Genomic DNA, 16272 nt, shown 5'->3' with positions numbered 1-16272 from the left:
GTGTTCCAGAAAGCTCTGCTTACGCAGTGTCTTCAGTTAATTTCAGTGTTGGGCTCTGTAACAGCAGAAACAAAGGAAGCTCTTGTCTTTCTTGTCAAAGCCTGTTTTGTTTGTCAAAAGCCCCCTCAGTCGGCTTGGGCCCTTTCTGTGCCTGTTTCCCAGTTGCCCATTTCTGGAAAGGCCAGGCAGCAGCCGTCTAGTGAGAAAGCACAGCTCATGCTCCCACTGGGCCATTCTGCGAGGTCTGGGGTTTGGCAGCGGGGGGCGGACAGCAGGCTGCAGCTGCTGTCATGCCCTTGGGCTTGGTGTGGGCAGAGGCATTGGCTGGTCAGAACTGGGGACCGGAAGCTTGTGCCCGGTGATCCTGGATGTGACATCAGGAGAGAAAGCAGGGGGCCTGAGGCCTTTAGGAAAGTCACGAGCCAGGTTCTCAGTAGTCACCCCATCGTCATAAAGGGTCAGCTAATACTTTGTGCATTTCAAGTGACACGTCCATGACTGGACCCAAGAGTTGTCCTCGGAAAGGCTGGGCGGCTCTCGGTCCTCCCTGGTGCCTGGGTTTGGAGGCTCCGATGTGCCCACCGTGTTGGGGACCCCACCTGATTCCACCGAACTATAAACTCCTCCCCAAACAGCCTAACGCTTCCTGAGGCAAAGCGTGGTCCCCCGGCTGGCAGCATGGCTGACATCGCAGAAAGAGACTTATTTAGAGATTCTTCTCGAGGAAGCCAGATGAAACTATAGGTTTCATCTGTAAGTGTGTAAATAAGTTTGTCCATACTGTTGACTTACTAGTTTCGAAAGTCTGAGTTCAGAGTTGCTTTAATAAGAACAGCAGTGCATTTTTCACATTTGGGAGCTCCCTGGACAGACCTGGTGGCGGTGCCTCTGGGAGCCGTCGGCTTGTACCTGCTGTCTCATGGTGCCCGCATTTCCTGATGAGGCTGTGCTTAGTGACGGTATAAAAAATTGTTAATTTTTGAAAAGGCGTTTTCCTCGGGTGTGTTTCACATGGTGATGGAGTCTTCCACATGGGGCGTGTGTGTGAGGCTTGATGCACCGCCCGCTGGGCACGTGTCCCAGCTGAGGAAGTGCAGGCCTGACCCCCAGGGCCCCCACCAGTGGCGTCTGAGGCTGGGAAAGGTGGGGGAAGACCAGGGCACGTGGCCGCGGAGGGAGAGTGAGTGCCTGGAGGGGAGCTCCAAGGTGGTGGTGTTCAGGGAGGAACAGAGAACAGGAGCAGAGAGCCGGGGTGGGTACCATGGCATTGTGGGTGTTCTGCTGTAGGGCACCGTCGGAGACTCATCCCCGCCAAAGGCAAGTTGCGTAGGCGCTGGCACCATTCCTCGTTGAGCCTGCTCCACTCAGGAAGCACATGTGGGGAGGGCTGGGCGCAGCTCCCCTGCGGGGCGGGTTCTCGGGCTGGACAGCATCCCTGAGACAGGAAAATGCTCGGACCGAAGGCAGAACCACTCTTTCTGTGGGCATCACAGTGTGGGGTGCGGGGCCTGACACCTTGGAGCGTCCTTCCATCTCACTACTCCAGACCCCAGCCCTTCCTCCCAGGATTTGTCTTAGGGAGGCAGCTGCACCCTTCTCTGGCCCCTTCCTGTGCTGCCCCACCCCGGCCCCCGGACATTTGGAGGCTGCTCAGCTGCTGTGCTCCCGGCAGCGTTCCGCGTGTACACCGCGGTGCTTGTGTACTTAATGTGAAGCGTTCTTCCTCAGCAGACCAATGCAATCAACTCATTTCTGTTGAAACAAAAAGCAAAAAGAACTCGCCACGCACCAGCCAAAGCTGAAATTAAACAAATCCACTCTGAGAAGGGGAACTCTTGCTGAGAGAACGTCACTTAGATGCAGAAACTCCAGCTGGCTGAGATGCCCATGGCAACGGCGGGGGGGACAGGTGGGGTGGGACAGGTGGGTGACGCCAGCAGCCGGCACACTGCTTAGGACGTACATTTCCAGAGTGCGCAATCAACACTGTCAGTTAATTATTACCTACCCACACTCGTGTCAGACCAGAGCTGGCTTTTTCCAGCTGGTAACAATTCTACATTTGTGAGCACACACACACAAAATCTAATAATTTTTACCTGCTCAGAAATGACTTGAAAGACCTCGGACCACTTAATGAACATAAAACAGCCTTTTTTCTGTCCCCCAAGGTGTTGTCATTGCCCATCTGACGGTACACGTGCGTCACTGCTGTTTACAGGGAAGTTAAAGGCTCAGCGAGGTATGGAGTTACCTTGCCCTCATTCAAAGGGTTTTTGTCCCCAAATGCCCTCTGCTTTGAACGCTGTTGTCACTGGGCCTCATGGGGGCTGAGACGTACAGGTGGGGCGACGGGACCCCGACTTTTCCCACAGTAGCTCAGAAGGACCTCAGAGACTGTTCTGAAAGCAGAGTGTTTCACATCTGCAGTTCCTCCAGAAACGCCCTGCCGAGCTGTGTCCCCACGGACACAGCCCGGAAGCCTTGGCCATGTCAGGGTGCCTCCTGTCCAGAGGCTGTTGGCATGGCCTGCTGACCCTCTAAGCTGAATGTGGGTGAGGCCCGGGAGCGTGGGGCTCTGACGGGGGTCCTGCCAGGCCCTCCCGTGTGTGACCGCCTCGTGCACTGTCACCAGGAAGCAGACCCCAGGGGAGATCCATGCGTACCTCCCTGACGCTGGAGTGTCCTGGGCGCTGTCCCCACGGCTCGGGCGCTGTCCCCACGGCTCGGGCGCTGGAGGCGTAAGCTCCAGGTGTCAGGCTCGTGCCGTCCGGAGGCTCCAGGGAGGACGCTGTTGCCAGGCCTTTCCCGCTCCTGGATGACGCCCACGTTCCTCGGCTCAGGCCCCTTCCTTGCATCCCTGCCACCGCAGCGTCTGTCCTCACAGCTCCTCCGACTCTGACCCTCCCACCTCGCTCTCGTAAGCACCCTGTGATGACATCGGTGCCACCCGATCAGGATGGTCTCTGTCCTGAGAGCCTGAAGCACAGCTGAGGGCTGCGTGCCACCCTAGGACCACCCTCAGCTCCCTCACTTTGTGTTCACTCAGCGTGGGCACCCGGTGTGTGCCTGACACGGTTTGGGCCTTTGGACGTCCAGGAGGGAACAGTCTGCAGAGATCCGGCTGGAGGAGGGGAGATCATTGTGGCGACTGAGTGGTGGTCCCCCAAACATACGTCCACTCAGAACCTGTGGCTGTGGCCTTGTTTCGGGAAAGGGTCTTTGCAGATGTCGTCATTTAAGGATCTTGAGATGCGTCATCCTGGATGAGGGTGGGCCCTGGGTCCAGTGATTAGTGTCATTTGAGAGAAAGGAGAGCACAGAGGCAGAAACGGGGTGATGTGCTACAACCAGGGAGCTCCAAGGACTGTGCGCCCCCGGGAGCTGGAGAGGCCGGGCCAGGTTGTCCCTCACGGCCTCAGCGGGAACCGGCCCCACCGGCTCTGTGGTTTCGGCCTTCCGTCCTCCAGGCCTGGAAGAAAACAGATCCCTGTTGTCTGAAGCAGTTACTTCACTAGGGCAGCCCTGGGAAACTCATGCAGTGGGAAAGTCGTCCGTAGCCAGACGTGTGCTGTAGGGTGGGTCAGTGCCGAGCCCTGGAAGAGACATCACGCCAGGCCCGGCTGTAGGAAACCAGGCGGCAGCCCCGGGCGGGGTGGGGAAGGCGTCTCTGGAGCAGGGGCTGGAACATCTGGGAGGAGAAGGTTCTAGATGAGAGTGCAGGCACGGAGCCCTGGGGTGGGCCACGTGTGCTGCTCAGAAACCACAGGCGGTCACACTGGACACGTGCGGGGCGGTGGGCAGGGGCAGCCTGGCCTCCAGGACCACGTGTTTGGACTCTGAGCGCCAGGGGAGCTTTGGAGGGTTTAGAGGGGCGCAGTGACCTGACTCTCCCTGGTGACATTCGTTCCTCCCACTCTCTCAGTCACTGGATCGTGCTGCTGGCCTTGTCCGAGCTCTTTGGGGTGGGGATGGTGTCGTTCGTCTCGGCACAAGGTAGGTGTGTTTGCACACTCACGCCGTTGTATCTGCACAGTGAATTCAGTAACACACTAGGCTGTGCTACAGAAAAGAAGCCTGATACTCTGCCCATCTAAGGAGTCTTTTTTTCTTCAGGACTATTCTAGAATATTCTAAAAAAATCTTTGGATATAGCAGAGAACTTGAAATCACACTGCTGAACGGAGCAGGCAAAACTGGAGCCATCGGGCTGTGGGGTGACATGGGCGGGTTGGGGGAGGGGCAGGGCGGGATGAGGAGGGGAGGGGCCGGAGTGCAGCGGCCTTGCAAGGAGCTTGGTGTCCATGCTTATGTCTCGGGGACACGAGATGGCCACAGGAAACAGGAAGTCAGCGGGCAGCCTTCAGGTGGGCAGTGAGCCTGTGGCCCCAGGCGTCTGACAGGCTACCCCTCAAGGAGGGCGGGTCCTGGGTCTCCTGGCCCCTAATTCAGGAGGGTGCAGCTTCTCACCCTGTGCAACCCAGAGAAACGGAGTGGCCTCGTGAAAGCCACATAAACTGGCTGCCTGCTCAGCGTTCTCTGATCTGTGGGGCGTCTTGAAGGCTCTGAGCCCCTTTCGCTCCTGTATGTTTATGTCCCCCCAGCCCCCAACCGCCCCGTCAGCAGGACCACCTGTAATGAGATGAAAAAATAGGGGTTCAGAGAGAGCTTTCACTGGGGTCACGTAGTCGTGGACAGCTGTCACACTGACTCGTGGACCCATGGAGAATGTGCCTCCTGCAGGGCAGTGGCGTGGGGGTCACCGGGGACATCTCTCGTGGATGGCAGTGGCACTGCCTCAGTGTGTGGGGAAAACGCCACGTGACGACACCTCTGAGCCTGCCCCCGACAGGAGGCGCAGGGTCCAGGCCCGCGAGGGGGGAGCGGCCATGAGCTCATCCTCACAGCCCTGCCCGGGGCCAGGACAGCAGGGCCAGGCGCAGCCAAGCGGCGGCCAGGTGCTCGTGGTACGTGCTTCCTGGGCACAGTCCAGGTCCGGGCATCACCACCTGGTGCTTAGGCAGAGAGCGATGGACGTGTGAACAGAAGTAGCAGAGAGCCAGGTTCACGGCCACGCAGCGACCCGCCAGACTGACGCCTCTGGACGTGTGTGGAAGCTGTGAGTGCCTGTCCTGGGCAGGTAAGGGTACCTCATCGCTGTTTGTGCTGCAAATGTGACAGTCCCTTTTGTGGGCACTCAGCAGCAACGTGGGTCGACATTCTGCCTCAGCACGGATCTTGGTGGCTGTCCTGTGGGTGGTGCCACATGCACGCGGGGCCGTGCATCAAAGTGCGTTACTAGGGAAGACACAGGTACAACAGACCCAGCGGAGGGTTGGACTTAGCCTGGCGGGGCCAAGGAGGTGACTGCCACCATAGGATGGCATCTCCACCTCGTGCACCTGTCTGCCCCCACTTGCCCCCATTGGCCCGTGTCCCCATCTGTCCCCATCTGCCACCTGCCTGTTTGCCCCTGTGTCCCTATCTGCCCCCATCTGTGCCCACCTGTCCCTACCTACCTGCCTCTATCTGTCCCCACCTGCCCCCACCTGCCGTCTGCTCCCACTTACCCGTCTGCCCCTATCTTCCTGTGTCCCCTTCTGCCCCATCTGTCTCCAACTGTCCCCATCTGCCTGTGTCCCCATCTGCACCCATCTGCTCCTCCACTTGCATGGCCAGCCTGCGCCCCGCGCCCCTCGCGCCCCGCGCCCCCCACGCCCTTGTCCCCCGCGCCCCCCGCGCCCGGCCTCAAGCAGGCGCCGTGGTTTCTGCTGGCGCGGCCCGCGAGGACCTCAGGAGGTGGCAAACAGGCCCCAGAAAGATGGAAAATGTTGAACAAGGAAGGACAATGTTCAGTCGACCAAAACAAACAGAACTTCACGTTCCTGGATTTTGCAGCGCTGGATCTGGGGACAGCGACAGACTGCAGGACGAAAGCGCGCATCCCAGACACGCAGTCGCGGCCACAGGCACGAAGGGCGAATGTCGGAACCCAGTGCGTGTGCGCAGCACGGCGGCCAGTGCACCCGGAGTCCCCTGCTCATGGCCCCCGTGCTAGGCCGCGCGTGGCCCTGGAATCCGGACTGAGCCGCTGCGTGCGGCGTGGGGATCGTGTCCTCACCTGCTGCAGCAGGAGCCCACACGAGCGACAGGTCAAGGCGACTCCGTTAAAGTCGGCATTTCCAGATCAGTAGGAGGCACAACGACAAAAATGTCCTACTTGCACCGTCTGGAAATCAAGTAAGTGGCAATTTAATAATACTCACGCTTATATAATACATATTTATAATACACTACCCTAACAACCATGTCATCAGTCTGCATTTCACATAGCGTGTAATCGCTTACATTATAGCAATAAAATCCAAAGGAAAAAAAAAGGCACATTTATTTTAGAAGACAAAATCCGGGCTGTGTTTCTGGGTTATTTCAGTGAATTTATTAGCAGTTACAAAGACACTGTAATTACACTACTTACAAATAGGATCAAATGAAAGCAACTGACACGAGTTATTTAAATACCTGAGGATCGTAACCCCACCCGCTTCCACGTGAGCTATTACTGATCAATCCCTTCATGGCAATAAAAGTAAAATGAAAAATCAAAATTACTTTATGGGTGAGAAGAGCTTCAGAAGCAGCCTCCCTGGAAGGCAGAGCAGCTCGGTGGCGACACTTCTGCTTTCAGGCTGTGTGTGGACAGCGCGTGGTGCAGACATGTCTCTCTGCTCAGTGGAAGCCTTGGGTGGGGAGGACTCCTAGGTAGTATCATCCTTCTGTCCCCTGGAACCTCTGCTGGAGACCAGGGGACGGAGCCGGGCCGGCACTGTCTCAGGGGGTGGGCTGGGTCAGAACAGCCTGGCCTCCCCCCTCTGACCGGTTTTCTGCCAGTGGAGGCTTTGCCAGGTAGGGACATCTCCGTGGTCTTTAAGGACAGCAGCTGTCCACCTGCCTCGGTTAGTCTAGTGCATGTTGGGACCTTTTCTTTGTCAGGAGTTTTTAAATAGGTATTTACTCAGCCACTTCACTGGTGACTTCAGAGCCACCTGAGTCCTCTGCCCGGTGGTCTCCTGTCTCTCATCCTCCCAGGTGTTTCCCCAGGAGCTGCTGCTCTTCTCCGAGGTTCCTAATGTCCTCTATGCTGCAGAAAAGGTCATTCATGCACCCCGCGTCCTTCAGCGACCCATGAAAGCAGCCCTAGGCTTCCAGAAAGATAGCGATTTTTCTCCCCAAGCCTCTCAGAGCTGCTGGATGCTGTCCCCCGGCTCCTGATGGCTCATTAAGGACCCGTGGTGGCAGCTGTCTGCTTTGGGGTGGATGCAGATGTGTCTTGTCAGACTAGATCTCTTCGTTTGCTACTCAGTGGACATTTTTTCACTCTTAAAAGCTCACAGGATTTTTTTCCCCCTCTTTTCTCACCATCTTTGGTAACTTTTTTGCAAATGAGATCCATTTCCAAAAGTGCATTCTTCTCCTTTAATCCCCCCCACCCCCCGCTTTGCTTCACACCCAAGAGATATTTATTGAGCCTTTTCTCTTTGCCTGGTATATACAGATTATTATGGCAACATTCACAAAACACATACATTAACAAGGAGACAGGTTAAGTCCACTCTGAGTTAGGGCATGGTGAGTCCCATGTAGGTCCTTTCTTCTTCCGTCCCCTGTGACTCCCTTGGGTTACAGATTAAGAGTGAAGACTCAGTGCTTTCCTCTACTGTTTCAGAGGGAAGCCAGCATGGCCCTGAGATCTGTGTGTTTCTAGAACCTATGAGGCTTGCCCAGACTTGTTCTTCTATTCCCCTGAAGCTGTGAGGAATTCTCTCAAGACATGAAGGGCCCCTAAACTTGTATCTGCAATAGCAGGGCAAGTGGAGGTGGGTGGGGGCAGGAGAGGGGTCTGGATGCTAAAGTCGGATGCTCCTGGGCAGTTGGCCTGAGCCAAGGGGAGTGCCACCGAGAAACAGGATAGCAGCCGCTTCAGAAAGGAGGGCATCAGAGATGGCATCCCAGAGCCTGTGGGATTAAGACATGGAAGGAAGGATGTTCTCACCAAATTGAGGTATAGGGCTATTCATGTTGTATAATTCTTCTTGCGTAAGCTTTTGTAGTTCGTGTCTTTCAAGGAATTTTCCCATTTTCTCTCAGTTATCAAATGTATTGGTATAAAGTTGCTCACGGTACTCCCATAATACTCATTTTCGTATCTGTAGGATCTATAGTGATGTCCCCACCTTCATTCCATAGATACAGAAGGTGCCAAAAAAAGTATGCACGTTTTAAGAAAGAAAACAACTGTATTAAAATTACATTGATGGGAACCACTGTGAGCACTTCTTGTAATTGCAGAAGTCAAACGTGACTTGTATTCATCCTTTGTTATAGGTATATATTGAGTATTAACAATTTTAATACAGTTTTCCTTTCTTAAAATGTGTATACATTTTTTTGGCACCCTCTCTGTTTATTCAGGTCTTTTTGTCGTTACTAATTTTGATGTGCTTGTTCTGTTAATTACTGGGAGGAGTGGTGAAGTCTCTGACTGAAAAGGTGGATTTGTCTATTTTGCCTTTTAGTTTGAACAGTTTTATTTTATGCATTTTGAAGCTCCCTTGTTAGGCATATCCATATGTAAGATTTTTCTCTCCTTTTGGTGATTTAACTGTTATGAAATTATGATTATGAAATATTTCTCTTTTTCACTGAATTTTCTGTGCTCTAAAAATACTTTTTATGTTGTATTAATATATAGTCACTCTAGTTTTCTTTGGAATATTATTTACTTGATGTATCTTTCCTATCCCTTTTAAGGTCATCTGTTAGCAACCTTAATTCCATCGGTAAACTTAATTCCTCTTTGCCATGTACAATAGCATATTCACAGGTTCTGAGGATTAGGACATAGACATCTTTGGGGGGACCATTGTTTTGTATATCACAGTTTTCTTAGAGATTTGTCACATTTTTTTATCTTTCAAAAAAAAGAAAACCTTTGTTTTTCTCTATTGTTTTTCTGTTTGTGATTTTATTGATTTCTGCTCTTCATTATTTCCTTCTGCTTACTTTGGGTTTATTTTGTTCTCAGTTTTTCTAGGTTCTTGAGGTGGGAGGTTAGGTTATTAACTTGAGACTTCTGCTTTTCGTATGTGTGCATTTAGTGCTATAAACTTTCCTCTCAGTGGTGCCTTAGGTCTGGCCCACAAATTATGATATGTTGTATTTTCATTTTCATTCATTTCAATGTATTTTTTTTTAATTGGGGAATATTGGGGAACAGTGTGTTTCTCCAGGACCCATCAGCTCCAAGTCGTTGTCCTTCAATCTAGTTGTGGAGGGTGCAGCTCAGCTCCAAGTCCAGTTGCCGTTTTCAATCTTTAGTTGCAGGGGGTGCAGCCCATCCCATGTGGGAATTGAACCAGCAACCTTGTTTTTGAGAGCTTGTGCTCTAACCAACTGAGCCATCTGGCTGCCCCCAGTTCAATGTATTTTTAAAATTTTTCCTTGAGAGTTCCTTGTAGACCCATGGGTGATTTTGGAGTGTGTTGTTTTGTTTCCAATTATTTGGAGAATTTCCTGTTACCTTTTTATTTTTGATCTTTGGTTTGACTCCATTGTGAAAAGAGTACATCCTCTGTTTGATCAATTCTTTTAAATTTCATGAGGTTTTTTTTATGGCATAGGATATGGTCTATCTTGGTATATACTAGGTTTGACAATTAAGTTCGCAAACTCATCCTAGGAAAAGTGCAATATACCGCTTGCTGAATGTCACTCCCCTTGGGAAGCTATGCACCGACACTAGCGCCTAGTCCACCCCTCAAAGCAATTTTAGAACTCTCTTTCTGGACTGGCCATCAGAGCTGTCGTCATATTACCCTTGATGTCCTGATTGTCATCAAAATATCTTCTTTTCAATATTTCCTTTATCTTTGGGTAAAGAAAGAAGTCATTGGGGGCTAGATTAGGTGAATAGGGAGGGTGTTCCAATACAGTTATTTGTTTACTGGCTAAAAACTCCCTCACAAACTTTGTCATGTGAGCTGGTGCATTGTTGTGATGCAAGAGCCATGAATTGTTGGTGAACAGTTTAGGTCGTCTGACTTTTTCACGCAGCCTTTTCAGCACTTCCAAATAGTAAACTTGGTTAACTGTTTGTCCAGTTGGTACAAATTCATGATGAATAATCCCTCTGATATCAAAAAAAGGTTAGCAACATCATTGCAACAAGTTCAGGAACTTAATTGCCAGACTTCATATATTCCAGGGGCACTTGAAAAGAAAATGTATTCTGCCGATGTTGAGCGGAGTGTTCTATAATATCTATTATTAGGTTGGTACAAAAGTAATTGTGGTTTAAAAGGTTAAAAATAATTGCAAAAACTGCAATTACTTTTGCAGCAACCTAATATATCTGTTGACTGATGGTGTTGTAAGTTCTTCCATATCTTTGCTGAATTTTTTCTAGTTCTAGCACTAGTGGAGAGAGAGGTTTTGAAGTCTCCAACTCTAATTATTTGTCTACTTCTTTCATTTCTATCAGTTTTTGTTTCTTATATTTTATACCCCTGTTTTTTGGTGCATACACATTTAGGATTGCTATGTCTTTTTGATGGATTGGCCGTTTATTATTATATGATGTTCCTTTCTGTCTCTGGTATTTTTCTTTGCTCTACAGTCCACTTTATCTAATATTTATCTAATCAAAGGTTGCTGACCTTTGATCAATGTTTGGATGATACATCTTTTTTCATTATTTTACTTTCAACCTTTTTATATCATTATATTGAAGTGAATTTCTTGTATCATGTTTCCCCGAAAATAAGACCTAGCCAGACAATCAGCTCTAATGCTTCTTTTGGAGCAAAAATTAATATGAGACCTGGTCTTATAATAATAAGTATAATAAGACCGGGTCTCGTATTAATTTTTGCTCCAAAAGATGCATTAGAGCTGATTGTCTGGCTAGGTCTTATTTTGGGGGAAACACGGTAGTTAGCTTATAGTTGGGTCATGGTTTTTTATTCACTTTTCCAATCTCTGCCTCTTAATTGATGTATTGAGACCAGTTACACTTAATGGAATCATTGATATGTGAAGGCTATGGTTTCCATTTTCATTTTTGTTTTCTGTCTGTTCTGTTTTATATTTCTTTGTTTCTTTTTCCTATATTTCTGTGGGTTACTTGACATTTTTAGCATTCCATTTTTATTTATCTGTGGTATTTTTGAGTATATCTTTGTGTAGCTTTTTTAGTGGTGGCCTTGGGTGTTATATTGCTCATACATAACTTATTATACCCTGCTGATGTCATTAGTTTGCCAGTTTGAGTGAAATGTAGAAAACTCACCTCCCTTTATATCTCTTTATCCTTCCCATTTATAATATATTTGTCTTAAATATTTTCTCTCTGTACACTTATAACCACATCAGAGACTTATAATTTTTGCTTGAATTGCCAAACATAATTTAGAAAACTCTAGAAAAAAGGAAAAATCTGTTGTATTCACCCTTTTTTTTTTTTTTTTTTTTGCTTTCCTTTTCTTTCTTTCTTCCTGATTGCCTAGATTTCCTGCTTTTATCTTTTCTGTTTAGAGGATTTTGTTTAGTCTTTATTTTAGGGTATGTCTACTGGTGATAAATTTTTAGATTTTCTTCATCTCAGAATGTCTTGATTTCCCCTTCATCCCTGAAGTTTATTATTGCTGGATATAGGATTCTGGGTTGATAGTCCTTTAATATCTGCACATGAAAAATTGTTTTCCCACTTTTTTTTCTGGCCTCCGTGGTTTCTGATGAGAAATTAATTGTCATTTTATTTGTAATTAATGCCTCATTTTTGTCTGGCAGCTTAAAGTTTTTCTTTGTCTTTCGTTTTCATAAGTTTGATTATGACGTATCTTTGCATGGTTTATATATGGTATGTGTTTCTGGGTCTTGGCATGACAAGTGATTTTCAATTGATATCCAGAGATTTTGTGTATTATGTTATGAAAAGGTAGACCTTATTTAAGTCTTCTGTTTTAGCTGACTCTCTGTGACACAGCTCTTGCAGGGGAAGTGAGGGCACTGCCTCATTACTGCCAGGTGGGGTAAGAGTCCAGGTTTCCTACTTGGCCTCTGTTGACACCTGGTGGGGCGGGGGCGGGGGATGGCGGGCTCCTTGTTACTGCAGGGTGGGGATAGGAGTTCCCAGTAGGTCTTTACTGATAACTCTATGAATTGGTGGTAATAGTTGATGTGTAGAAATGTATCTTATAAAAGAGACATTGGTTAGGTTATTTACGAGGTCTGACAATTAAGTTCGCGAACTTGTCACAACGTTGTTGCTAATCATTTTTTAAATCAGAGGGATTATTCATTATGAATTTGTACCAACTGGACAAACAGTTAACCAAGTTTACTATTTGGAAGTGCTGAAAGGCTGCGTGAAAAAGTTAGACGACCTGAACTTTTCGCCAACAATTCGTGGCTCTTGCATCACGACAATGCACCAGCTCACACGGCACTGTCTGTGAGGGAGTTTTTAGCCAGTAAACAAATAACTGTATTGGAACACCCTCCCTACTCACCTGATCTGGCCCCCAATGACTTCTTTCTTTACCTGAAGATAAAGGAAATACTGAAAGGAAGACATTTTGATGACACTCAGGACATCAAGGATAATACGACAACAGCTGTGATGGCCATTCCAGAAAAAGAGTTCCAAAACTGCTTTGAAGGGTGGACTAGGTGCTGGTGTGGGTGCATAGCTTCCCAAGGGGAGTACTTTGAAGGTGACCGTAGTGATATTCAGCAATGAGGTATGTAGCACTTTTTCTAGAATGAGTTCGTGAACTTAATTGTCTGAACTTGTACAGCTGCAAGTAAGAGAAAATCCAACAGTTGATTTGAATCACCAGGATATTTATTAAGATGTTGATAAGAATTTGAGGGTTCGTCAGAGGTTGGTCTGGCCCCTCAGTAACGCCGTCAGGGGGGCAGACTCTGTCTTCCTGCTGTGGAGCTTCTCAACCTCGTGTCTGCACTGTGCAGTTGCAGCGTGGCTACCACTTGTCCAGGAATCACATCTACATCCCAAAGCAAAGCAAAGGGAGAAGAGCTATGCCAGGGAACTCTCCTCTTGCATCTACACTTCTTATTAGGAGGGAACAGTCTTCTCAGAGGTCTCCCTGCAGTCTTCTGCTTGTGTCTTATTTGGCACAGGTGTGTCATATGCCCAGGGGGGCTAGGAGAATCTGGGAAAGGAGATTGGGATAGTCAAGATCAGCTGAGAAGCAGGGAAAGAGTGTATACCCCTAAGAATATGGGCTCTCCACCTGCATCCTGGCCCAGTGGGGGATCTCTTAATGGGGAAGAATAGACGGTATCGGGGACAACTGCTGGAGGCAAAGTGTCACCCGCACTGAAGATTGACTTTTCCTTTGGAGAAATTCTCCTTTGAAGTAATTTCCATGTCAGTTATCTCTTCTCCTTTGGAGTAATTTCCATGTCGGTTATCTCTTCTCGAAAATCCAGAGCTAACCCCTTCCACACTGCGATGCTTCAGCACATGGTGTTTGCACAGAAGGTCACACTTGCTCTGATCGTGGCTTCCGCCACTTCAGGCAGGTTCACGTGGGGGTTGTGTGGATGTGGGTGCAGGGCTACTGCAGCCACCGTCCTCCCACAGACTCATCCTGACTTTCCTCTCGGGTCCGTCAAGGTGTACGACCACACGCAGGTGTAGGTGAGCCCAGGTTTGATGAGGACACAGAGGGACTGTGTCCATCTCTCCCCTCCTTGTCTCTCCATTGAGCCTGACCAGGGCATCCATCATTTATTTTCTCCAGCTGTGCCCAGATGGCTGCACAAGCAGGAGGAGAGAGGCCCACGCGCCCTCACCAATTGTGGTGCTGACACCGAAGGGGGGCTTTGATCGTTGTCTTATCAGCTGGATCAAGAGGGAGGGACATGCGAGGCAAAGGAAACAAATGGGAAAGGAGACGCAGACTGCAAGAAGAGCGACCGAGGTGCTGTGGGAGGAGGCGGCAGGAGGCAGGGCCTCTGCAGAGGGGGCGGAGGCAGCCAAGGGGGGCCGGGAGGTGGGGGGCCATGCAGCTCCTTCTGCACACCCCGCTCTGAACACATACTGTTGCCCATGGAGAGCAAAAGATTTTAGAGGCTGGTGAGGAGGGGCGAGAAGAGCAGTACAATTTTATCGTAAGTCAAGGTACACTTGAAGAAAAATGTGGGTGCAAAAGAAACTTACTAATGATTCAAGGAAAAGAACCATTTTGCCTAAATGCTGCAAAATGCATAACATGGTCTGTCATTGGTGCCACCCCAGGGAGGCCACTGGCGGTGATGTCCCCTGGCGGTGATGTCCCTTGGAGGTGATGCCTGGGAACCACTCCTGAGTAAGCCCAGGGCTCCGCCCTCTGTGTGGAAAAACTGCTTCTGGTTGGGCCTCAGCACAATGTGGCCTCATGACCCAGGCATTGGTTCCTCTTTGTGGCCTCTTGTCCTCTTCTGGAACATGGCTGGAACAAGCTGACCCTGGCGACTCCGTCCAGCCGACCCTGCCCATCCCCCAGTGCAGATTGGCACGCTTGTCTCCACCTCACCCTCCTGCACACCCTCCCAGGCCTGGAGCTCATCCGCCAAGGCCGTGGGGACCCTGGCTGGACTCCCTGTGCTGGCCCTGAGTGGCCCCTTCCAGTGAGCCAGGTCTTTGGAGGCCGTGGGTCTGAGCTCTGGAGCAGACAGATTTAAAGTGCTGTCAGTAGAGTGGGCAGCTCACGTCACACAACGATGGCACCTGGAGGCGGAACTAAGGAAGCTGGACTTGGCCTTTTCCTCTTAAACCCTTTTCCTCTTAAACCACAGGGTCGTGAACATGGAAACAAGAAGTGACCGGGAGCCTCAGGTCCACACTCCGGCTTCACAGAAGCAGGAGATGCAGCCGACCAGGGCTAGGACCAGGCTGGGGTCTCCGGGGTTCCTGAAACCACAGAGCAGTCAGTCTGGAATCCCAGCCAGCATCCAGGTCACATCACCTCCTGGCAGGTGGGGGCCCTGAGCTCCGGGGCCAGTCATGGGAAGACTCAGTCCCGGGAGTCTTGCCCCACACCTCCTGTCCCCGGCACGAGGACTGCATGTCCCCAAGACCCTCACAACAGTCCTGGAGGCCCGTGTGATCACCCCCACTTTGCAGACCTCCGTGGGCTGAACTGTGTCCCCAAAAGATGTTGAAGTCCTGACCCTAGTGTGTGTGAAGGTGGGCCAGCCGAGGCCACGCCCACACCGAGGTCCCCTGCACGACTCCGGCACACCTACACCTGGCACTCTGTCACTAGACGCTTCCACATGCTGGAGATGTGGAGAAATGGCCTCCTGTGACAGTGACCTTACTCTGGGTCAGCGGCTGGTTGACTGTAAATGCATTCCCAGGACAGTGGGAGACAAGCAGGCATCTTGGATCTCTGCCGGTTCCCTTTTATGAGGCAAGAGGAACAGCCAACTGAGCCTGACACCCAGCTCCCTTCCATCCGATCCAACGGGCTGTGTTGGCACAGGTGGTAGAGACCTCGAAGGCCCCCTTTGCCACCCAGGGGACAGGGGACAGTAGTTGTGGGTGTTGGTAAATTATCTAAATCAGGAGGGAGATGTGCAAAGAGACTTCTCGTCTGCAAGGGAGACATCACACTAGACCGACAGCCGTGCATCCAGGCCTGGCATGAGAGACCCAGGAGCGCCCAGCTAAAATCAGAGAAGAAACCACACTGGTTTTGAGAACAAACAAGAAAGAAGAAACAAAGACCTTCTGACCAGAATGTTCTTGGTTGGCAGGTTATGCCTGTGATTGAGCCGCCTGTGAGGGAGGGTGGTGCCCGGAGGTCCCAGTACTGGGGATGATCCTAGCCTGCGCCCACGTCTGGACCTGGCCAGGGTGGGCTGTCGCTGTGGCACGCTGACCCTCACGGAGCTGGGGGAGCCCGACCAGCCAGCAACGGCCTGCTCCTCGGCCAAACGGTGAATACATCAGATGGCACAAAGGACCCACTGAAAGCTTTTGTTACTGGGATTCTGAAAGAGACTTTATTTTTCAGTACTGTTTGAGCTAGTGGTTTGACAAACATGGAATCCATAAGAGTTCACCAGCATGGCTGCCATGAGAGGACCACGCAGGAGCCAAAGCTGCCTGCACTCTGGCAGAAACCACTGAACCATTATAGCAGAAAAACAGACCACGTTCAAAATCCCCACAACACTGTGTACGTGGAAACAGGACAG

This window comes from Rhinolophus sinicus, chromosome 17 (assembly GCF_057876585.1).
Source record: "Rhinolophus sinicus isolate RSI-liver-muscle chromosome 17, RSI-T2T, whole genome shotgun sequence".
NCBI classification, from domain to species: Eukaryota; Metazoa; Chordata; class Mammalia; order Chiroptera; family Rhinolophidae; genus Rhinolophus; species Rhinolophus sinicus.
This window is presented reverse-complemented; position numbering follows the sequence as displayed.